General features: G+C 34.5%; 1 pseudogene; it reads left to right on the top strand.

The window, feature by feature from the left end:
- The first annotated feature begins 851 nt into the window (after positions 1 to 851).
- On the top strand, positions 852 to 20,951 carry LOC120152783 (annotated as a pseudogene).
- The last annotated feature ends 3,074 nt before the right edge of the window (positions 20,952 to 24,025 follow it).

The following is a 24,025-nucleotide window of genomic DNA, read 5'->3' as shown; positions in this document are numbered from 1 at the left end:
TAGTCGTTGGGGCCAAATGGTATCGATATTATGCCTATAGTATCGATACTACTATGTAGACTAGTATCAGTATATCTTTGGGTATCGATACCATTTTTGCATTTTGGAATTTGAGCAATGCTAGTAGTATATGTACTACCTAGTGAGTATCGATACTTCCCTTAACTTTGGTATCGGTACCATATGAACAGTAGCATTACTGTTTATTAGGTATTGATACTCTAAGAATAATATCGATATTACTTGTCCAGAAAAATGTTTTGTGCTCAATTCCAAGCTTTTAAATGGACTTAAAAGGGTCGCGTACAACTATTTTGTTAAATTTTTAACTATGAAGCACTAAAACAAAACAAAAAGTAAACTTTAGGCATGCTTTTAAAATAAATGAAATACTAAACTAAGACAAAACTAAAACTGATAGTTTAAATACTAAATGTGTAATTTACCCAAAAATAAAAATAAAGATAAAAGAGAAAAATCCAAAGTTGCACTTTTCTAGGAGATGTTTGCAGATTTTTATTTTCGTACAAAAAGAAATATTTACTTGAACGTTTCTGGGCATTTGTTCTTTTTTACGTTTTAGTAGATTTTTATTAGCAATCGGATGCAGCCAAAGATATGGCTATTGAACTCGTGAGAGCAGATTTCGGTGATCCAATCTTTTTCATTTTGCCATTTCTCTAAATATCTGCTTCACACTCTTTCTTCTACCTACAACATTTTTTATTTCCCAAGAAAAAAACCTTCCATTTTCATCTATTCCCCCCCATGAAACAAATCAAATAGCTGCTTCTTCTCTTTACTTTGGGTGGTTTTAGTTGAGACAAAAAAAAGTGGGAAATCTTATGATCATGTCTCCATCTCTATGATCTTCAACCTCTTCTTCTTCTTCTTCCAGTGTTCCAGCAGAGCTTAAGCTGTATCAAGCTTTTACATTCTCGGTCCCCATTTTATTTGCATGTTCTATTTGTTCTATCTTCGACGCCAGCGTGCGGATTGGTCATCTCTTAGAATGAGAACATCCCCAGGCCTTGACTCTCACATATCCATGGCCATGGTTTCACTCTTCTTCCTGTTTTTCTTCTTTTTAAAGTGCTTTTTTCTAGTTAATAGCATTTGTTAATGGTGGTTTTTACAGGCTGAATTGGGGCTCAAGAAAGAAGTAAGAGAGATGCTGCCCATCATTATATACAAGGAGATCTTCTCTACCCGAGATACTCAGTGAGTTACCCTTCTTTTAAACTCTTTTTCCTTCTTTAGATCGCCACTGATTTTTAAATGAAAACCAGTAAGGGGAAACATCTCTTGATGAACAGTTTCATGGTGTCTTATAGTTTTAGTCTATGTTGCACGGTAACGGTAGTATCTAATATGTCTCCAAGGTAGGTACATGACGGGTATAGCTTCGGTACATATTAAAAACGTTCCATGTCAAAAGGTATGACTAGAATTAGTTGGGCACCTCGGATATATTTCCGAAAACGTATCAATGGTTATCTTTTAGATGTAACTTAAAACTGAAGATACTCATTTTTTTCATTTAAATATTATTTATATTATCATTATTATTATTATTATTATTATTATTATTATTATTATTTTATTATTAATAAATATTATTACAGGCCTAAATCAGATTAGACCAGCCCAGTTACAAAGGACCCAACTGGCCCAAACCCATCCGAAAACCCTAAACCCAGATTAGGCTTTGATCTCTAACCCTAGCCGCCTCATCATCACAGCCGTTGGATCTGAGATGATACCCTAGGGTGATGATACCCTAGGGCCACGCGGCCGCCGCAGCTGCTCCCACCATCTCCACCGCTGCCACGTCTCACCGAAGGCTCCAGAAGGTCGGTCGTAGCCGCACACGTCTCCCCTAAACGGTGAGTCACCAGTGGAAGTCTGGTGACTCACCAAAGAACCCCTTTTGGACCGGTCCAAAGCCATCACCGGTAATGGCTATAAAAGCCATCGAGCCCCTGAAAAAAAAAGAGGGGAGAAAACACGACAACTAGCAAAAACAGAGAAGAAAAAAAAAGAAAGGAAGAACGGAGAACAAAAACCCCACAACACAGCAAGGAAAGGAAGGAGAGAGACTTACCGTGGAAGCCACCGCCTTGATCGGAGTCACCACCAGCCTTTAGACGTCACCAAAAACCTTCGAAAACCGAAGGTATATTCTTAGATTTACTCCGATCGGGAGCTATTTAAAAGAAAAGACCACTGGAACCGTCATTAGGACGGTCCGATCTACGTTTTAGTGTAAAAAAAATTATTCCGACCACCGAAGGCGGTGGCCGGCGGCGGGGTCAACGCCGGCGAACGGCTGCCGGCCGGAGAGCTTCTCTCTGTTTTAGAGAGAAGCGAGAGAATTTGCATTCTCTCAGAGAAGAGAGAGAGAAAAAAAAAGAAATGAGAGCTGGCCCTTTGGGCCAGCCAGTTTCGGGCTTAAATAGCCCTTCCCGAACGACGTCGTTTCGGGGAGGGCTATTTGTGTAATTTTTAATTGTTAAATCCCGTCCGCAACCATCCTAACTTGTAATCTTTACATTTTTGTCACTAAATCAAATTTATAATCCTTTTAATTTGGTCTCTGAATTTTATTTTTTTTATATTTTAGGCCTTAACCGTATTTATAAATATTTAGGATAAATAACATATTTAGTCCCTTAATTTTAATAAATAATATTTTAATCCAGAGTATATATTTTTAAATTTATTTTAATCTGATATTCGAATTTTATATAATTTTATTTTAGTCACTAAATTAATAAATAAGGAAAATAGCATGATTAATCCCTATAATTTTAAATAATTAATTAGGATTAAGTATTTAATTTTAATTTTATTATAATTTAGTCACTAATTTTAAATATTTTCATTTATTTTACTGCTTTTAAATATATAATTGTATTTTTATTGTTTTAATTTTACTTGTTAATATATTTAAATATTTTTTTATTATTTTATAGTCATATAAATATGTACATAATAAATAATATTTTATATTTTTATATATATATAAATTATTTTAATATTTATTTATTTATTTTCCAATATCAAAGAAAAGGGCAGTCTTAATACAACTGGATGTCCTATTCTGGTATTTTAAAATTAAATATTATAATTTTTTTATTATAATATATATCGAAGAAAAGAGATGTCTTAAGGTACCTAGAAGTCGTTTTCTAATATTTTTAAATAAATAAATATTTTTTATATAATTATAATTTTGAAATAATAGGATTATAAATTAAATATATTTTAAATTTTTAAATTTTTAATAATAGAGACAATTTATAATTAAAAAGTACCAATTTTAGGCGTTGTAGGGGTGCTAATCCTTCCCTAAACGTAACCGTTAACGAATCCCTTTTTATTATTAAAAAGAACGAATTTTTGGTTAAAACGCAGATCAGATTATTTTTTAACTGATGTTTTCTTAAAAACTCTTTTAAAAGATAATTTTTTTAGGTATTCGACCTACCTGACCCAAAAGGCCGATGGCGACTCTCAAATTATTTTCAAAACCATTTATTCACATCAATTTTCCCGCCAAGTAAAAAATTCGTGCCCGGACGAAAACCGGTTACGACAGCTTGGCGACTCCGCTGGGGACTGGTCAAACTTTAAAACCAATTATTAATTGTCTCTATCAATTAGAAAATTAAAAATTCATATATTTAATTTATAATTCTTTCTTTTCAAAATTGTTTTTTATATACTTATTATTTTCATAGTATTTATATATTTTCTTTTTAATATTTCATTTTATTTGCAAATATTTTATTTCATTATTTATTTTTTCTGTCAGAGGTTTGAACATTTCTCCTCACACACAACACTTGCATTGCATAACATAAAGCTCTATAATTGAGTTTGTCCCTTTTAAGTGGGAGTGAAAGCGACGTCTTCGTGAGAATTTATTCTCCGTGTCAGACCTAGCAAGTAACTTTCGGGGTTCATATGCTCTATGTCTTCGTGAGAATTTATTCTCCGTGTCAGGCATAGAGAAATGTATCCCCTCGAATTGAACTCGATCCACTTTAGTCTGTGATGGACTAGGATTGAGGGTTAGCAACCCAAGGGGGCACTAACAAGGACAATTCGGGTACCTTTATTCTTAGATCTGAAACCTTGCATATAATAAACCCTAGAAACTCTTCCAATCTGAAGCCATGCCGAAATTTTGTCCAAAATAGGTGTACACACAGGAGAAATGAATTCTAACTTTCCTTTTAATTTATTTATTTATTTTCTTACTGATTAAATTACATGTAAATTTAAATAATTATGAAAAAGCATGTTTAAATAAAGATATTTAGGTAGATATTATTATTAAATTTCTTTAGTATGTAAACTAATTCATTTCTTTTTGTGTGTTCTTTATTTCTTCTGTTTGCATAGCATCATACAGGATAAAAGGCATTGATCCTCGTGTTAATTGTCTCATTGGAAAGCCTTCATCCATGGATAAAAAGTGTTCAAATCAAATAATTCTAAACTCAGAAGTAAGACAGTGGGCTGAGGACTTACAAAGACAAGGAGGAGACAGTCTGCAAGATGATTATGTATCGGACTTGGCCAGTTATGCTCCAGTTTCGCTAAAAAGAAATGATATGCAAGATTTGTGAAACATTTGGGAAAGTTGGGATTCAAACAAAAAGTTGCAGTTTTATCAGACTTATGGAGACATCCCATATTTGCTCTATTTCGAAGTTGATGATGACTTACTTCGAGCCCTAATTCAATTCTGGAATCCAGGGTACAATTGCTTCACTCTCAATAAGGAGGACTTGGTCCCTACTATTGAAGAATACACAACTTTGCTACATATAGAAGGGGCTTTGGAGAATCGAATTTATTCAAAGTCATTTAAAACTCAACCCTTTCGAGTTAAATTAGCAAAGATTGCCGGAGTACGAGAAGAATGGGTGGCATCCCGTACAAAACAAAAGGGCGAAAGCGAAGGCATTGCTTGGACCAACATTAAAGAACTTATTCAGAGTCATCCAGACACTAAAGTACGATTAGATCTATTTGCTCTGGGTATGTATGGTATGGTCATCTTCCCAAAAGTATTGGGATATATTGAAGCTGCAGTAGTAGATTTGTTTGAGCAGCTACCAAAAAAGATTAATCCTGCTTCTGCAATTATAGCAGAGACTGTCAGATCGTTAAATGCTTGTAGAAAGCTAGGAGGTGGACGATTCTCAGGGTGTACCCAATTGTTATATGTTTGGATCCGTAGCCATTTCTGGAGGACAGAAAAGGTTTCATACCGGCGCTTTAATACGAATTACTCACCATTAAAAGAATTTCTGGAGCAAGAATGGCCGAAAGAAATTAAGAAAGATATGTGGATTAATGCCTTTCGAAATCTGCAAAGCAATGACATTGTTTGGCGAGCCCCATGGCAAATCCAAAGAGAATTCTTTTACAAATGTGGTGATTACAATTGGATAATGCTGCTCGGATTGTGGGGAGGAATTGGATATGCACCACTTCTGGTCATAAGACAGTATGAAGGTCGTCAATTTGTACCTGTCACTACTGGATTACATTCATCTGAGTTCTCATTCCACAACAAAAATTATAAAAGAAATATTATGGAAGCCTTTACGGCTTGGAAAACAACTTTTTGTATCCGAGCTAAAGCAACAAAAGAAATGTTAACTCGTGATTATGAAGAATGAAGATCTGTCAGGAAAAATGAAAATATTCCTCTACCAGACCAAACTGAGGATATCTCTATGGAAGATCGCATTAAGGTGGTTCCATCAGAGATTGAAATCCTGAGAGCTGAGTTTAAAGCAAAAAGAGAAGGCTGGTCGAGAGAATTAGAGCAAATGAGACGAGATAAAGCTATGTTGGGTGTTGACATTGACTTTCATTCATCACAATGTGCAATGTTGAGAGAAAACAAAGAAAAAGTTGATGGTGAATTTAGAGCATTAAAGAAAAATTACCAGGAGTTATATAAACCCCGGAAAGCATCAGGACCAAGCCAATCAACAGTATAGATGACTAGAGAATTGAACATCGAGAAAAGTCGAGTTGAAGATCTAAAAGGAAAGAATAGCCGTCTACTCAAAAGCCTTGAGAAAGGAAAGCAAAAAATGGAAGATTTTGAGGTTGACAGAAGAGAGCGAATTATAAAACATAAAGCTGAACACCGCGAGAACATGAATGAAATGCAAAGAGAAAGGGATCGAGCCAAAGATTTAGAAGAGATGAAGAATGACATCTTTGATAAATTCGAAGGTGAGAAAAATATCATGTTCAAGGGGTTTGAATCTGAAATGAACCAGCTGATTGCCGAACTTAAAGTCAGAGGCCAAAAGATTGAAGAGTTCAATATTGAAAAAGAAAAATGGGAGTTGGAAAGAAAGAATTTCAACACCAAACTTGAGGTAGAGCAAGAAGTGGCTAGCAATTGGATGCAAAGATGCAGAAACAAGAATGTTCAAATCCAGAAGCTTAATCAAAGAACGCAAGAAGCACGAACAAAACTTGAAGAAGATCTGGATCAGTCTAGAAATAAAAATGCAGAGTTTAATGCTTACATTTTGTAACTTGAAGAATCATTATTTCAAGAAAAGGTTCGTCTAGGACCTAATGATCTCAAAGAAAGTAATGAGGAAATTGCTTCACTGCGAATACGAATTAGAGATCTTGAAAAAACTCTGCACAATTGTCAAGTCAGAATCACTGAGTTAGAGCAAACTCTTGAAGGAACTAATGAACAATGGCAAAAGTCAACTGATTTCTATGTAGAAAGAAGTGAAGAAAGAAGTAATATGGTATTTGAGGCCATGGTACAAATGAGCAAAGTTGCTAGATATGTTGGGGAACTAGCTGTTGAAGCTAAAATAATTGAGCATCACGTTGATCCAGTTTCTAAGTTTGGAAAGAAGGTGTCATGGTTAATGAAATAAATTATAGAGCTTAATAGGAAAGCTACGCCTTATCTGTAGTTATGAACTATTATAAAGAAACTTTTGTATGCGATGAAAGTTGTTCTATGACAGTTAACTTTTTGGGATCAATACCTTTTTGCATACATACATTTTGCATACATTCATTATTCATTTTATGATTTTCTTTATGTATAATTTTTATTATTAAGATAAAATTCATTAATTAAAATTTGGAAAAAAATAGAGAATAATATCAAAAGATTTTTCAATTCAGTTATTCTGGCCAAAAGAGAAATACAACATCACTACGGTACTAGACAAGCTACTAAGAGAATTATGGAGGATAAAATACAACGTATTGAGGAACAACATAATAAAGAACAAGCAGAAATGAGAATGAAGCTAGAGAAAATTGAAGCCAGTATTGCAAATTCACAAGACAACATGATGCAGAAAATAGAAGACATGTTTAAAAGGCAGGCTATCATTGGAAAAATGCATGAAAATCCTGTATCTTTCGACCAAGAACCTATGTATCCTTTAGGTTTTCCACCAGAACCAATTTATCACTCTGGTACTACACCTATACAAATCAATGCTAGCACATCAGCATTTCAAGAAGCCAAACCACATGAAAATCGACAAGAGGATCCTACATCTTCAAGCAAAAATCCACTTATATCAGATGTGAAAATAGGGGATTTTAATGCTGAGCATCTAATCCCAGATTTGAATGAGCTGAATGAGAAAGAAAAAGTAAATGAAGAATTGACCAGACAGATCAAGAGCTTAGAAGAACGAATGAAATCCGTGGAAATAACTGAATCATTCTATGGGTTTGACGCTAGTGAGTTGAGTTTGGTTCCAGACCTAATCCTCCCCATCAAGTTCAAAGTTCCTGAATTTAATAGATATGGCGGTACCACATGTCCTTCATCCCACATTACTATGTTTTGTCGCAGAATGGCAGGATTTGTGAAAGATGAGAAATTGTTAATTCACTGCTTTCAAGATAGTTTGACAGGACCAGCCTTAAAATGGTATACTCAATTGACCAAAGCCAACATTAGATCTTGGAAAGATCTGGCTAAAGCATTCCTAGAGCAGTACCGCCACGTAACAGACATGGTCCCTGATATATGGACTCTCCAAAATTTGGAGAAAAAGAATAGCGAAACGTTCAGACAGTATGCTCAGAGATGGCGTGACACAGCAGCCCAAGTTCAACCACCTTTGTCAGAAAAAGAGGCCACAGTAATATTTGTCCATACATTGAAAGCTCCTTATTTAAATCATCTAATGGGGAATGCAACCAGAAATTTTGCAGATTTGGTCATTTCTGGAGAGCTCATTGAAAATGTATTGAAAAGTGGCAAAATTGAATCAAATGAGGGGTCTAGCTCCAAAAGACCTATGTACCGAAAAAAAGAGAATGAAGTCAACAATGCAAACTCTTACAACAAGGATTCATCGAAAAGTGTTACAATAACCCAGCCAAGGGTTAAGAAAGAGGAAACAAACACTAATCGAGCAGAGTCCAGAGGATCTCGAAAGGAAAATGAAAGGTTGTCTTTTACACCTTTACCAGTACCATATGCTGAGATCTATGATTCGCTGATAAAAGCAGATGTCATACGACCTTATCCTTTGGTTCCCATGCAACCACCATTCCCTCCATGGTATGATGTAAAGGCACACTGTGTTTACCATGAAGGAATTACGGGTCATTCTATTGAAAACTGTTTGGCATTCAAAAGGGTGGTTCAAAATTTAATCAACACTGGAAAGTTGGAATTCAATTCACCATCTACATCAAATCATCCATTTCCAAATCACGGAGATAAAAACGTGAATGCAATTCAGGAAGAGAACAGAAAGAAAGCAAAAACTGACATTTCCGAAATTAAATCTCCTTTTGTTTGGATATTTCAACAACTCTCTTTAGCCGGTATAATTCCACAACAATTCAGGCCAAAGCATAATGAAGGCAAGAATTATTGTGAATATCATCAAGAGAAGGGGCATGAAATTCAACTATGTCATGAGTTTAGGGATTTGGTGCAAAAATTGATGAATAGCAGAGAGATAGAATTCTTTGAAAAAGAACCAGGGAAAAAAGAAGATGATGTTTGCTCATCAGAGGATTCTAAACCTAGTCAAAGAACAAATGATCCTGTGATCATTAATGTGAAATCGTCTATAGTAATTCCTGCACCAACAAAGCCGAAAGTAGTTATCACAACTCCTTTACCATTTCCATACAAGGATACCCGCAGAGTACCTTGGAATTATACTACCAATGTTTCAATGGTAGGAGGATCTGTTTCTCTAGAAAAAATAGAAGAGAAAATACAGAGTCTGGGTTCGACATCTGAAGCAGTGAGTGAAGTCGGTTTCTTTACAAGAAGTGGGAGATGTTACTCTCTCGAAACATCCAATGCCTCAGAACAAGTGAAAAAAAAAGGAAAAATCATGGTAATACCCCAAAAGGTATTTGATGATGAATCCCCTCCAGCATTCAATGAGCCTGTAACAGAAAAACAAGCGCAAGAATTTTTGAAATTCCTGAAACATAGTGAGTATAGTGTGGTTGAACAACTACACAAACAACAAGCGAGAATTTCTATTCTTGATGTATTGATGAATTCAGAAGCACATAGAAATGCTTTGATGAGAATGCTTAATCAAACATTTATCCCTGAAGATATATCCTTCAATAAACTTGACAGAATTGTTGGACATATAGCCGCTGACAATTACATAACGTTCACGGATGATGAAATACCTGAAGGCGGAATGGGGTCAGTAAAAGCTTTGAATATCACGACACATTTTCATGGTCATGTTTTACCAGGAGTATTGATTGACAATGGATCTGCTCTCAACTTGATGCCTCTAGTCACACTTCAAAGAATGCCTGTGGATAAATCACACATGAAGAATTATCAGAATGTAGTATGAGCTTTTGATGGTACTCAAAAAGAGGTTCTTGGGAAAATGGAAATACCGTTGTTAATCGGACCAGTCGTGTACAATATTGACTTTGTGGTGATGGACATCCACCCTACATATAATTGTTTATTAGGGAGGCCATGGATTCATTCAGCAGGAGCTGTTCCTTCTTCATTACATCAGAAATTGAAATTTGTTGTTGATGGACAACTAATATGCGTAGGAGCTGAAGAAGAAATCATTGCGTCTATAACAAGTGATGCTCCATATATTAAAACCAATGATGATGCTCTCGAATGTTCTTTCCGAGCTCTTGAATTTGTCAATGCAATCTTTATTGCAGAAGGAAGCAAAATTCCATATCCCAGATTATCTGATTGTACCAAGATGATGGTACGACAAACTTTAGGCATCGGAGCTAAAGCTGGGAAAGGTTTAGGAAAGAATCTTTAAGGGATTTCAGTTCCTGTAAGTATAAAGATGAAGAAAGATCGTTTTGTGCTTGGATTTAAGCCCAATTTTCAGCAAAAGAACAAAGAGATGAAAAGAAGATGTGAAGACAGAAAGGCAAGGTTGAAAGGAGAAGAAATATTTTGGGAACACATGTTTTTCCCACAGTTGAAGACCACATTCAGATCAGGAGGAACAATTAATGTAGAACAACAGCTTGTTGAAGCCTTTAAAGAAGAAAAGTTGACGAAAGATCAAAGCATAGTTGAAAAAGCTATGAATGGATTATTTATCAACATGATCATGAATGATAACAAGACTGGCAAATACTTGCATAGGATTCGCCCATGTTTTCCTGGAGAAACACTCAACAATTGGACCACTGAAGATCTTCCTATAGTTTTTAATATTAACGTAGAGTAATATTCAGAACTAATCTTTATGTTTAGCTCAAAAGTATGAAAACTTTTTGTTATCTTGTAAAGGAAATTATGTTAACCTAATATTAAATATAAGAAATTTTCTTTAAAATTTTCAGATGGCAATCATTCTTTACATTTTATTACATTTTTACATTTATTTATTTCATAAATTTACTATATTCTTTCGGAAATATGTCCGACTTAAATTTGCAGGTGTCACAACGTTAATAGCATTTTTATTCCTAAATTTAATCATGAGATAAATTTAGAGCAGCCCATATGTCTGGAAGAAATCAATAGGTGTGAGGATGAACTAGAATGTGATGTTCCTACTGAATTATTAAGATTGGTAGAAAAAGAAGACAAACAAATTCTACCTCACAAAGAAGAGATTGAAACTGTAAATCTGGGAACAGATGAAGAAATAAAAGAGGTGAAAATGGGTACTACTCTGACAATCCAGATAAAACAAGAATTGATAAATCTTCTTCAAGAATTCAAAGATATCTTCGCCTGGTCTTATCAAGATATGCCTGGTTTGAGTACAGATATAGTAATGCACAAGCTTCCAATCAATCCAGAATATAAACTGGTCCAACAAAAGCTCAGATGAATGAGGCCAGAAATGTTGTTGCAGATCAAAGAGAAAGTGATGAAACAGATTAATGCAGGTTTCCTACAGGTAGCTAAATACCCAGAATGGGTAGCCAACATTGTTCCCGTACCAATGAAAAATGGGAAAGTTCGAATGTGTGTGGATTACAGAGATCTTAACAAAGCTAGTCCGAAAGATAGCTTTCCATTACCCCACATAGACACCTTGGTACACAATACTGCAGGACATGCATGGTTTTCATTCATGGATGGCTTTTCAGGATATAATCAGATAAAAATGAATCCTGAAGACATGGAAAAAACAACATTTGTAACCATGTGGGGCACATTCTGCTATAAAGTGATGCCATTTGGATTGAAAAATGCAGGGGCAACGTATCAAAGAGCCATGGTAACTTTGTTTCATGACATGATGCACAAAGAGATTGAAGTATATGTAGATGACATGATTGCTAAATCCCGAACTGAAGAAGAACATATTCAAAATCTGAGAAAGCTTTTCCAGAGATTAAGGAAGTATCAATTAAAGCTCAACCCCGCTAAATGCACTTTTGGGGTAACTTCCGGGAAACTTTTGGGATTTGTGGTCAGTAAAAAAAGAATCGAGATTGATCCAGATAAAGTAAAAGCAATTCAAGATCTTTTACCACCCAATACAAAAAAAGAGGTTCGAGGTTTTTTGGGAAGATTAAATTATATATCTCGGTTCATTTCTCAATTAACTGACAAATGTGATCCAGTGTTCAAATTACTTCGAAAGAACAATCCTGAAGTCTGGAATGATGAATGTCAAGAAACTTTGGATATTATTAAGAAATATTTATCCAATGCCCCAATTTTAGTATCACCAATACCTGATAGACCGTTAATTCTCTATTTGACAGTCTTTGAAAATTCGATGGGATGTGTGCTAGGACAGCATGATGAATCTGGAAGAAAAGAAAAAGCTATTTATTATCTGAGCAAGAAATTTACTGATTATGAAATTCGATATCCACCAATAAAAAATTATGTTGTGCTTTGGTGTGGGCTACTCGAAGACTCAGACAATATATGTTATATCATACTACTTGGTTGATATCAAAACTTGATCCTTTGAAATTCTTAATGGAATCACCAGCTTTGACAGGCAAAATGGCTAGATGGCAAATGTTATTATCTGAGTTTGATATTGTATATGTCAACCAAAAAGCGATAAAAGGAAGTGTCATAGCTGATTTTCTGGCCAGTCGTGTATCAAATGATTATCAGCCTTTGAGTTTCAATTTTCCAGATGAAGATTTGTTGTGCATATCCATGAATGAAGAAGTCGGAACAAATGATGCATCTGCATCTTGGAAGCTTTACTTTGACAGAGCATCCAACGCCTTGGGACGAGGAATCGGGGCAGTGTTAATTTCTCCAGAAAATATTTATTATCCCTTTACAAGTAGACTGGAGTTCTTTTGCACCAATAACATGGAAGAATACGAAGCTTGTGTCATGGGATTGAAAGCAGCTATAGAAAGAAAAATCAAATGTCTCAAGATATATGGAGATTCATCGTTAGTGGTGTATCAATTGCGAGGAGAATGGGAAACAAAAGATCCCAAATTGTTGGAATACCGAAATTTTACCCTCGAATTAGTGAAAGAATTTGAGAGAGTCACCTTCAATTATCTTCCTCGAGAAGAAAATCAAATGGTAGATGCTTTGGCTACATTAGCTGCTATGTTTCAGGCAACTAAGAAAGTTGATATGATGCCAATCAAAATGCAAGTATATGAAATTCCTGCACATTGTTATAGTGTGGAAGAAGAGGTAGATGGTAAACCAGGGTATCATGATATCCTGCAATATATCAAAAATCAAAGTTATCCACAAAATGCATCTGAAATTGATAAAAGAACCTTGAGAAGAATGGCTGCTGGATATTTTCTTGATGGAGAGATTATGTATAGAAGAAGCAATGATCAAATGCTATTGAGATGTTTAAATACCAGCGAAGCTAGAAGCATCATTGAACAAGTACACAGTGGAATATGTGGAACACATGAAAATGGTCTTTCCATGGCCAAAAAAATAATGAGATATGGATACTATTGGGCTACCATGCACACAGATTGCATTGATTATGCAAGGAAATGTCATAAATGCCAGATATATGCAGACAAGATTCATGTACCGCCATCTCCTTTACAGGTAATGACAGCACCCTGGCCATTTTCTATGTGGGGAATAGATGTCATTGGTGCAATCACACCAAAAGCATCGAATGTACATTGCTTCATCCTTGTGGCAATTGATTATTTTACCAAATGGGTGAAGCTGCTTCATATGCCAATATTAAGAGGTCCACAGTCTGCAAATTCATAAAGAAAGAGATAGTTTGCCGGTATGGCCTACCAGAAAGGATCATTACAGATAATGCTCTGAACCTGAACAACAAAATGATGACCGAACTTTGTGCACAGTTTAAGATCAAACATGCAAACTCAGTGGCATATCGTCCAAAGATGAATGGGGCAGTTGAAGCAGCAAATAAGAACATCAAAAGAATTATTACAAAGACCACTGAAACTTACAAAGATTGGCACGAGAAGTTACCTTTTGCTTTATATGCATATCGAACTACTGTTCGAACATCTACTGGGGCAACACCTTTTTCTTTAGTCTACGGGATGGAAGCAGTCTTACCAATTGAAGTTGAGATTCCATCGCTTCGAATGCTGAGAGAAACAAAATTGGATGAATCCGAATGGATCCAAGCTAGATTTGATCAATTGAACCTTATTGAGGAGAAAATATTGAAAGCTATTTGCCATGGACAGATGTATCAGAAACGGATGATGAAGTCTCATGACAAAAAAATACATCCAAGAGAATTCCAAGAGGGTGATCTAGTACTAAAAAAGATCTTGCCTATACATAAAGATTTCCGTGGGAAATGGATGCCTAATTGGGAAGGGTCATACGTTGTAAAAAAGGCCTTTTCCGGAGGAGCGTTGATCTTGGCAGAAATGGATGGAAAAATTCTGAGAAATCCAATAAACTCGGATTCTGTCAAGAAATATTATGCTTGAAGAAAAAAAGAAAAAGAAAAAAAAAAGAAAAAAAAAAGAGAAAAACTAAAAAAAAGAAAGAAAAAAAGAAAAAAAAGGGAAAAAAGAGAAAAAGAAAGAAAGAAAAAAAAGGGGGGGTCAAGGTGAAAACCCGCAAAGGGCATCTTGTAACCAAAGGAAGGATTTGAGTTGAAAACCTGAAAGGGCGGCTCAAATGCATGTTGATATTAGGCATCTGGCAATTGAACCCTCTTAAGATTTTTACAGTGTGGGAGAAACTTCACATCTACAAGCATTTTGACAACGTTTGAGATCTTCCAGACAAAAGCTTACATCATTACTCTAAATTGTGTCAATTTGATTAATTTAGAAATACTTATGCTAATAATTTGTTGAGTCATTTGAATTTTTATCATTCTTGTGCTTGCCATAACTTTGAATACAATTATTTAATTAACAAATTCCAAGTTCAATTTATTTGAGATTCAATTTATTTTCAAAAATTCAATTTATTCTTCTATGAATTAACATAATTTTGAAATAAGTTAAAGATTTCTGAATATCACTTTATGTTAATACTTTTAAAAGCATGGAATACAAAGTAAGCAAATCATCATCATCATAAAGCCATGAACAAGTCATTATCTGCACTCTGGTTATATAGGGTAACATTGGTTACAGTATTCCAAAAGTTGAAGATGACAAGTTTTACTGTCAACTAAACTGTTCCATGATTCGAAAAGAATGGGATATATTGGAGCAGCAGAAGAGACAGTTTGTTGTAGCAATCATTGCAAGTAAATGCACAAACAAAAATCTTCAAGCCCATGAATGATGTTTATTTCTTCTAGTAAGGTTGTTACGCTGGATGCCACCGACCACAAGATCAAGACCGTTAAAACTACTCATCAATTGCTCCAAGCGATCATCATTCAGTTCTTGCACATCTGTTTTCAAAATTATGCCAAGACAGTAAAAGGCAACCTCTGCATCATTAATCCCAGAGAAAAGAGACATGACTTTGATACCACCATGGAACATGTCTCTATACAGATCCTTGTATATGGTTTTTAGGGAAACCTAGAAGTATTTCCACCTCATCAGATTCAAGTGGAACAAGTGACGTGTGCTCATAGCATCTTCTGGAAGTGTTCTTTGAGTTATCTGATCTGGTTTGGTATGAACCCCAAAAACCAATCATTGAATTTGGAAGATGAATGTGCTCATAGCATCTTCTGGAAGTGTTCTTTGAGTTATCTGATCTGGTTTGGTATGAACCCCAAAAACCAATCATTAAATTTGGAAGATGAATGTGCTCATAGCATCTTCTGGAAGTGTTCTTTGAGTTATCTGATCTGGTTTGGTATGAACCCCAAAAACCAATCATTGAATTTAGAAGATGAATGTGCTCATAGCATCTTCTGGAAGTGTTCTTTGAGTTATCTGATCTGGTTTGGTATGAAACCACAGAACCAATGATTGGATTTGAAAGATGAATGTGTTCATAGTAGAAATAAGAAGACCCAATAGCATCTTCTGGAAGTGTTCTTTGAGTTATCTGATCTGGTTCGGTAGGAACCACAGAACCAATTATTGGAATTAAAAGATGAACTGCATGATCGTCTTCATTAAAAAGCTTCTTTTCAAGCTTATTCTGCTTATTCCTTTCCCAAAAATCATAGCCCAAGTTTCTCCTTTTCTTGTAATTGGGATCATTGCATAATGGCTTCCTATCTTTTACCGGAAAAAATGCGTTAGCAGCCTTAGCCATTTGAGCAGCACATATAAAATCTGTCAATTTTGTAATTGATGAATCTGAACCACATCTCTTCATGGCTATTGAAGCCTCAGCCTCTGAGAATCCCATTTCTTTTCAAGTATAACAGTTTACTCTCCTCATCAGAATCAGAATTCAAGATTTTCTCGGTATTAAAAGAACTATCGATATCTACGAAATCATCTTGAAAGATCACTTCATAATCAGATGAGTTGTTATCAGAATCAACATGTTGCATGAATGCAAGCTTTTCAAGAGCCTATACTATTGAGTTTTATTCTCAAGAGATTTTGTGACATTATATCTACATCTACATTTATCAAAGATGATAGATTCTCTGATTTGAAGAAAGATTTATTGGGTTTCTATACAACTGAAGAAATACTCAGTTTACCAATCTAAAATCAAATAACTTAACATTCATGCATCATATTTAGGCATTTGCAAAAATAGGTGCATTTTCATTCATTTTCATCCATGTTGAATTTTAACATGAATTTCAAAGATTTTAGCAAAGATTAAAATCCATCATTTGATGAATCAGCTTTTCCAGAGAAAGTTCATAATGAGAAGAACTCATCTGAAGAAGGAAGAAGAAGTTCATAATAAGAAGAACTTGTTCAACTTTTTGTTCAAATCTATCACTTGATGGATCAGCTTTTCCAGAGAAAGTTCATAATGAGAAGAACTCATCTGAAGAAGAAGAAGTTCATAATGAGAAGAACTCATCTGAAAGAAGAAATTCATAATGAGAAGAATTTGTTCAACTTTTTGTTCAAAACCATCACTTGATGGGTCAAACTTTCCAGAGGAAGTCCGTAATGAGAAGAATTCATCTGAAGAAGGAAGAAGAAATTCATAATGAGAAGAATTTGTTCAACCTTTTGCTCAAATCCATCATTTGATGGATCAGCTTTTCCAGAGAAAGTTCATAATGAGAAGAACTCATCTAAAGAAGGAAGAAGAAGTTCATAATGAGAAGAATTTGTTCAACCTTTTGTTTAAATTCATCATTTGATGGATTAACATTGCCAGGTAGAGTTCATAATGAGAATAACTCGTCATCTGAAGAAGAAGAAATTCATAATGAGAAGAATTTGTTCAACCTTTTGCTCAAATCCATCACTTGATGGATCAGCTTTTCCAGAGAAGTTCATAATGAGAAGAACTCATCTGAAGAAGAAGAAGTTCACAATGAGAAGAGCTTGTTCAACCTTTTACATAATTTTATCACAGAAGCAAATAGATTAGCATAAAACTTTCCAGAGAAAGTTCATAATGAGAAGAACTCATCTGAAGAATAAGAAGTTCATAATGAGAAGAGCTTATTTAACCTTTTGAATGACTCTATCACAGAAGGAAATAGGTCAACATCATCCCCAGCGGAAAGTTCATAATGAGAAGAACTCATCTGAAGAAAAAGAAGAATTTATTCAACATCTCCATATTAATCAAGTGAAGTCAAATGAAAAAAAAACTTATTATCTTTTCGTCTTTGCTCTATTCTTGTTAACACAAGAATAAGCAAAGAGGGGTAGCTGAAGATACTCATTTTTTCATTTAAATATTATTTATATTATCATTATTATTATTATTATTATTATTATTATTTTATTATTAATAAATATTATTACAGGCCCAAATCAGATTGGATCGGCCCAGTTACAAAGGACCCAACTGGCCCAAACCCATCTGAAAACCCTAAACCCAGATTAGGGTTTGATCTCTAACCCTAGTCGCCTCATCATCACAGCCGTTGGATCTGAGAGATCCAAAGGCCCACACTCATCCAGCACAAACCCTAGGGTGATGATACCCTAGGGCCACGCTGCCGCCGTAGCTGCTCCCACCATCTCCACCGCTGCCACGTCTCACCGAAGGCTCCAGAAGGTCGGCCGTAGCCGCACACGTCTCCCCCAAACGGTGAGTCACCACTGGAAGTCCGATGACTCACCGAAGAACCCCTTTTGGACCGGTCCGAAGCCATCACCGGTAATGGCTATAAAAGCCATCGAGCCCCTGAAAAAAAAAAAAAGAGGGGAGAAAACACGACAACCAGCAAAAACAGAAAAGAAAAAAAGAAAGGAAGAAAGGAAGAACGGAGAACAAAAACCCCTCAACACAGCAAGGAAAAGAAGGAGAGAGACTTACCGTGGAAGCCACCGCCTTGATCGGAGTCACCACCAGCCTCTAGACGTCACCAAAAACCTTCGAAAACCGAAGGTATATTCTTAGATTTGCTCCGATCGGGAGCTATTTAAAAGAAAAGACCATCGAAACCGTCATTAGGACGGTCCGATCTACGTTTTAGTGTAAAAAAAATTATTCCGGCCACCAAAGGCGGTGGCCGGCGGCGGGGTCAACGCCGGTGAACGGCTGTCGGCCGGAGAGCTTCTCTCTGTTTTAGAGAGAAGCGAGAGAATTTGCATTCTCTCAGAGAAGAGAGAGAGAGAAAAAAAAAGAAATGAGAGCTGGCCCTTCGGGCCAGCCGGTTTCGGGCTTAAATAGCCCTTCCTGAACGACGTCGTTTCGGGGAGGGCTATTTGTGTAATTTTTAATTGTTAAATCCCGTCCGCAACCATCCTAACTTGTAATCTTTACATTTTAGTCACTAAATCAAATTTATAATCCTTTTAATTTGGTCTCTAATTTTTTTTTTTTTTTTATATTTTAGCCCTTAACCGTATTTATAAATATTTAGGATAAATAACATATTTAGTCCCTTAATTTTAATAAATAATATTTTAATCCAGAGTATATATTTTTTAATTATTTTAATATGATATTCGAATTTTATATAATTTTATTTTAGTCACTAAATTAATAAATAAGGAAAATAGCATGATTAATCCCTATAATTTTAAATAATTAATTAGGATCAAGTATTTAATTTTAATTTTATTATAATTTAGTCACTAATTTTAAATATTTTCATTTATTTTACTGCTTTTAAATATATAATTGTATTTTTATTGTTTTAATTTTACTTGTTAATATATTTAAATATTTTTTTATTATTATATAGTCATATAAATATATATATAATAAATAATATTTTATATTTTTTATATATATAAATTATTTTAATATTTATTTATTTATTTTTCAATATCAAAGAAAAGGGCAGTCTTAATACAACTGGATGTCCTATTCTGGTATTTTAAAATTAAATATTATAATTTTTTTATTATAATATATATCGAAGAAAAGAGCTGTCTTAAGGTACCTAGAAGTCATTTTCTGATATTTTTAAATAAATAAATATTTTTTTATATAATTGTAATTTTGAAATAATAGGATTATAAATTAAATATATTTTGAATTTTTAAATTTTTAATAATAGAGACAATTTATAATTAAAAAGTACCAATTTTGGGCGTTGTAGGGGTGCTAATCCTTCCCTAAACGTAACCGACCACAAATCCCTTTTTATTATTAAAAAGAACGAATTTTTGGTTAAAACGCAGATCATATTATCTTTTAACTGATGTTTTCTTAAAAACTCTTTTAAAAGATAATTTTTTTTAGGTATTCGACCTACCTGACCCAAAAGGCCGATGGCGACTCCCAAATTATTTTCAAAACCATTTATTCACATCAATTTTCTCGCCAAATAAAAAATTCGTTCCCGGACGAAAATCGGTTACGACAAAAACAATAATTAAAAATAGATTATTTTGAGAAAGAAACTGAAGCTGATTTTGAAGCCTCGAATATTAGTTGACTTACAACAAATTTTGGAAGGGATTCTGATATTTCTGGGTTAAGATGTATTCTTATATATGTACCATCTTTTAATTATCTTTCTAAAGCATTTTGAAACACCTCAGTCTGACGTGTAAAATTCAAGATGAGCCTGTTTCAGCGAAGACGGTGCAAACAGAAAACCAGATACGAGTCTAATACTCGATTTTGTAGTAATTATGAATTTTAATTATACTATTTAACGTTCCGTATCTGTTCACATTATCACATATTTGTCCTCGCATCTGTATCGGTGCAACATAAGTTTTAATCTGTGATGCTCTTGTCTAACGTGAAAAAAGTTACAAGTTTTTTGTTGGGAAATTAATAATGTAAGTTATCCAACTGATTGTTTTGTTAGATTAACAATTGAATTGGTACACATGCTGCCACTCAGTATTTTGATTAATATAAGTTGACTTATTGTAATCAGGAAGCAAGCATATTCATTTCCAAGAAACTATAATCGTGGAGCTAATTTGGTCATATTTTCTTGGTTTTCCATTGATAATTGATTAGGTAAACTGTAAGCACAAAAGCAAGTGTTGAGGCCAGTGCCATAAGAAATTAAGAGACTCTAAATGAGAAAATGGAGGATTTTACTTTCAAAGTTTTCCTCTTTCTGATACAGTATCATCTTCGTTATCACAGATGCTCAGTATGCCTTGGGGACTACCAAGAAGAGGATAAACTTCAGCAGATACCCGCATGTGGCCACACGTTTCACATGGACTGCCTTGACCATTGGCTTGCCAACCACGCAACCTGTCCGCTCTGCCGACTTTCCATCGTTGCTTCGCCTAAAGCTCCCGATAAATTGCCTATTACTCAAGCTGTGAATAATAATGGATCAGCTGTTCAACCAGTCTCCCAAAGTTTCGGAGAAACGCAAGACGTACGACCATTTGTGCGAATGATAGGAGACGCGAGAATTTCCGAACACAACATCGATGAACGGCATTGTGTGGATCAGAGAAGAGAGTTTAGAGATACAAGGGATGAAACCTGTGAACATGGGGTTGCATAGTGTCGCAATCGTCTTTCGAGTGGGTTTGGAATTGGGCTTCAATTTAAATAAGTGAGTTTGGAATTGTGCTTCAATTTAAATAAGTGGGTTAGAGTCGTCACCGTTCATTTAAAAATAATATTTAGGCTGATCGGATACCATCTTACATGATCTGCGTTCTACCAGAAATATGTCGGATTCGGGAGTTGGTTACAGTCAAAGAAGAATTAGCACCCTTGAACTCCCCTTTCGGTACCATTTAATTTGTCAGTTATCTTAATTGCGAAATTAAAATCAAAATTTAAAAATTCAATTCGAATTACTTACCTTTGATCAATTGAAATTACTATTGAAAAAGTCAAAAAAAGAATGTTAAATTGAAAATAAAAATAAATAAATAAATATTAAATAAATGGAGGAAAAAGGTAAAAAAGTTTAAAATAATAAATAAATAAATAAAATTATATTAACAATAAGAATAATTAAAAAATAAAATAAAAAATTTATTAAAAGGGTTAATAAACTAATAATGAAAATGATAAGAAAAAAATTAAAAGAAAATTTGAATTAAAGGATTAAATGGAAAGGAACTAAACATTAAAGGCATAATTAACATTAATTACGGGTTGCAAGAAAAAAAAACAAGAAGTTAGTGGGGTTCAATTGCAAAAACAATAAATTATAAATAGGGATCAAATTGAAACAATTCAAAATTTAGGGGCAAAATTATAACAGGTGACCATTACACATCAAAATATGAGGGACTAAGAAAATAATTTAATAGGCTAATTACAACAAGGTCCCCTGGTTATAAATACCCTTAAACCCAAAAAAAATATCATATTTACCCAAAACTAAAAAAAAAACTCTTCTTTCCAAAAAAACTCTCCCCTCTTCAACCGGCCTCGATGGCCGGCCACCGCACACGGCAGTCGGAAAAATCAAAACTCACCTAGGAAATTCTCCTCAACCCCCCGATCTCAAAACCGAGACCCAATTTTACTAAAAAAAGCCCTGAACGGCGTTGATCTAAACAAAAAGTTTCTATTTTACCCTTTTTCGTAGGGGGTTTGTTTGTTTTTCTTGGCGGTTGGAAATGCTTCTACCCTACTATGACCCTCCTCAAGACAAATCTCTACCGTTTTGTTTCGATATTTGGCTTGTGTCTTTTTATGTTCTTACCATGTATGCTCGGTTCTTTTGTGTTGGTTGCCGTTTGTGTTTGCTCTGTTGTATTTCGTTGTGTTTGGTTGCTCTCAGATTGTCCTCGTTTGACAGATTTGGTGGGGTACTTATACCCCACCCCCGATGTTTGATGTTTCCGCCCTCAACGGATTGTTCCTGTTCTTATTAGTTCATTCGGCCGTTTATACGATAATGGGTTGACCGAAAACCCCGGGATGGTGTAGTCCAGAGTTTTTCGACCATACATTTCGATCGATTTCTGTTCTGGCCGACGACGTTGCTGGCTTGGTGTTGAAAACCCTAATCCTTTGACTGGGCTGGCTCAGGCCCATTTTCCTCCAAACCGGGCTTCATTGGACTGTTGGGTTCTTCATTGGACCTGAAAATAATAATAATAAATAAATAAAATGAAAAATAAATAATAAATAAAAAAAGAATACTAAAAATTTTAAAAATATATATTATATATAATTTCTAAAACGTTTTCAAAATTTCAAAGACGTTTTCAAAACTTATATATTATATATATTTAAAAAATGTTTTCAAAAAATTATATATTATATATATTTTCAAAATGTTTTCAAAAACTATATATTATATATATGTTTTCAAAACTATATATTATATATGTTTTCAAAATATTTTCAAAACTATATATTATATATATGTTTTCAAAATGCTTTCAAAACTATATATTATATGTATGTTTTGAAAAATTATATAATATATATATTTTCAAAAATCGTTTTCAAAAACTATATAATATATATTTTCAAAAATCGTTTTCAAAACTATATAATATATTTTCAAAAACCGATTTTTTAAAAGTATATATTATAAGTTTTTCAAACCGTTGTCTAAACAAGCCCCGAACGAAAATGGGTGTCTATAACTGCCCCTCTTTGTCTTTTTTCGTGTAACGAAAAATAGGAAAAAGATATAAAGACACAAATTTTTGTTCGGTATGAAGGGGTTTCTGAGTCTAATATCCTCCCTTGTGGTGTTGAAAATTGACTCTGATATTGTAATTAGGAATAACTCCCTGTTAAATTGAGTTGCGAATGACTCCTCCGTTGTAAAGTCGAGTCAGTCTTGAAATGATATCATTCTTCATGAAATTGAAACCGTAGGTTGGAATTTGAATAGGGAGGTGGCTTCTTATTGCCAAAACATAGTAAACCTTGGTCTTTTCCTCGATTTAAAGACCTTGGTTTTAAAATTTGACTGGAAAGTAGTTCATCGATACTACCATGTGGTTGATAGGCTCTCGAACTGAATGGAATAGAACTCGAAAGTTTTCGTTGAAAAATAACTTTTCTCGACTTAAGCTATGCTGGTGGAAGATAGTTTCTTGTCATTAAAACATAGCTAACCCATATCTCCTTCTTGACTTAAAGACCTCAGTTTAAACTTCGATCAGAAAGTAGTTATTCGCTGCTACAATGCGGTTGATACGCTCTCGATCTGAATGGAATCGAACTCGAAAGTCTTCATTGACAGATAGCCCTTCTCCCCTTGAGCTATGTTGTAAATTTGTTATGCCCTTGAGCTGAATGGAATTGAACTCAAAGGTTTTTTGTTGACAGATAACCCTCATCACCTTGAGTTATGCTATACTAGATTGAGAGATTGCCCCAGATCTTCTTATTGACTTAAAGACCTTGGTTTAAACTTCAACCAGAAAGTAGTTCCTCGTAACTACCATGTGGTTGATATGTCATCGAGCTGAATGGAATTAAACTTGATAGGTTTTTGTTGACAGATAGCCCTTCTCGCCTTGAGCTATGTTGTAAATTTGATATGCCCTTGAGCTGAATGTAACGAACTCGAAGGTTTGTTGACAGATAGCCCTTCTTGCCTTGAGCTATGCTGTGAATAGTTCCTTTAAGTGAAAAATGGCTACCCTTCAA

The sequence above is a fragment of the Hibiscus syriacus genome, unplaced genomic scaffold, assembly GCF_006381635.1.
Source record: "Hibiscus syriacus cultivar Baekdansim isolate YM2019G1 unplaced genomic scaffold, ASM638163v2 tig00111095_pilon, whole genome shotgun sequence".
Taxonomy (NCBI): domain Eukaryota; kingdom Viridiplantae; phylum Streptophyta; class Magnoliopsida; order Malvales; family Malvaceae; genus Hibiscus; species Hibiscus syriacus.
Note: the sequence above shows the minus strand (reverse complement) of the source record. Positions and strands in the feature narration are given on the sequence as shown.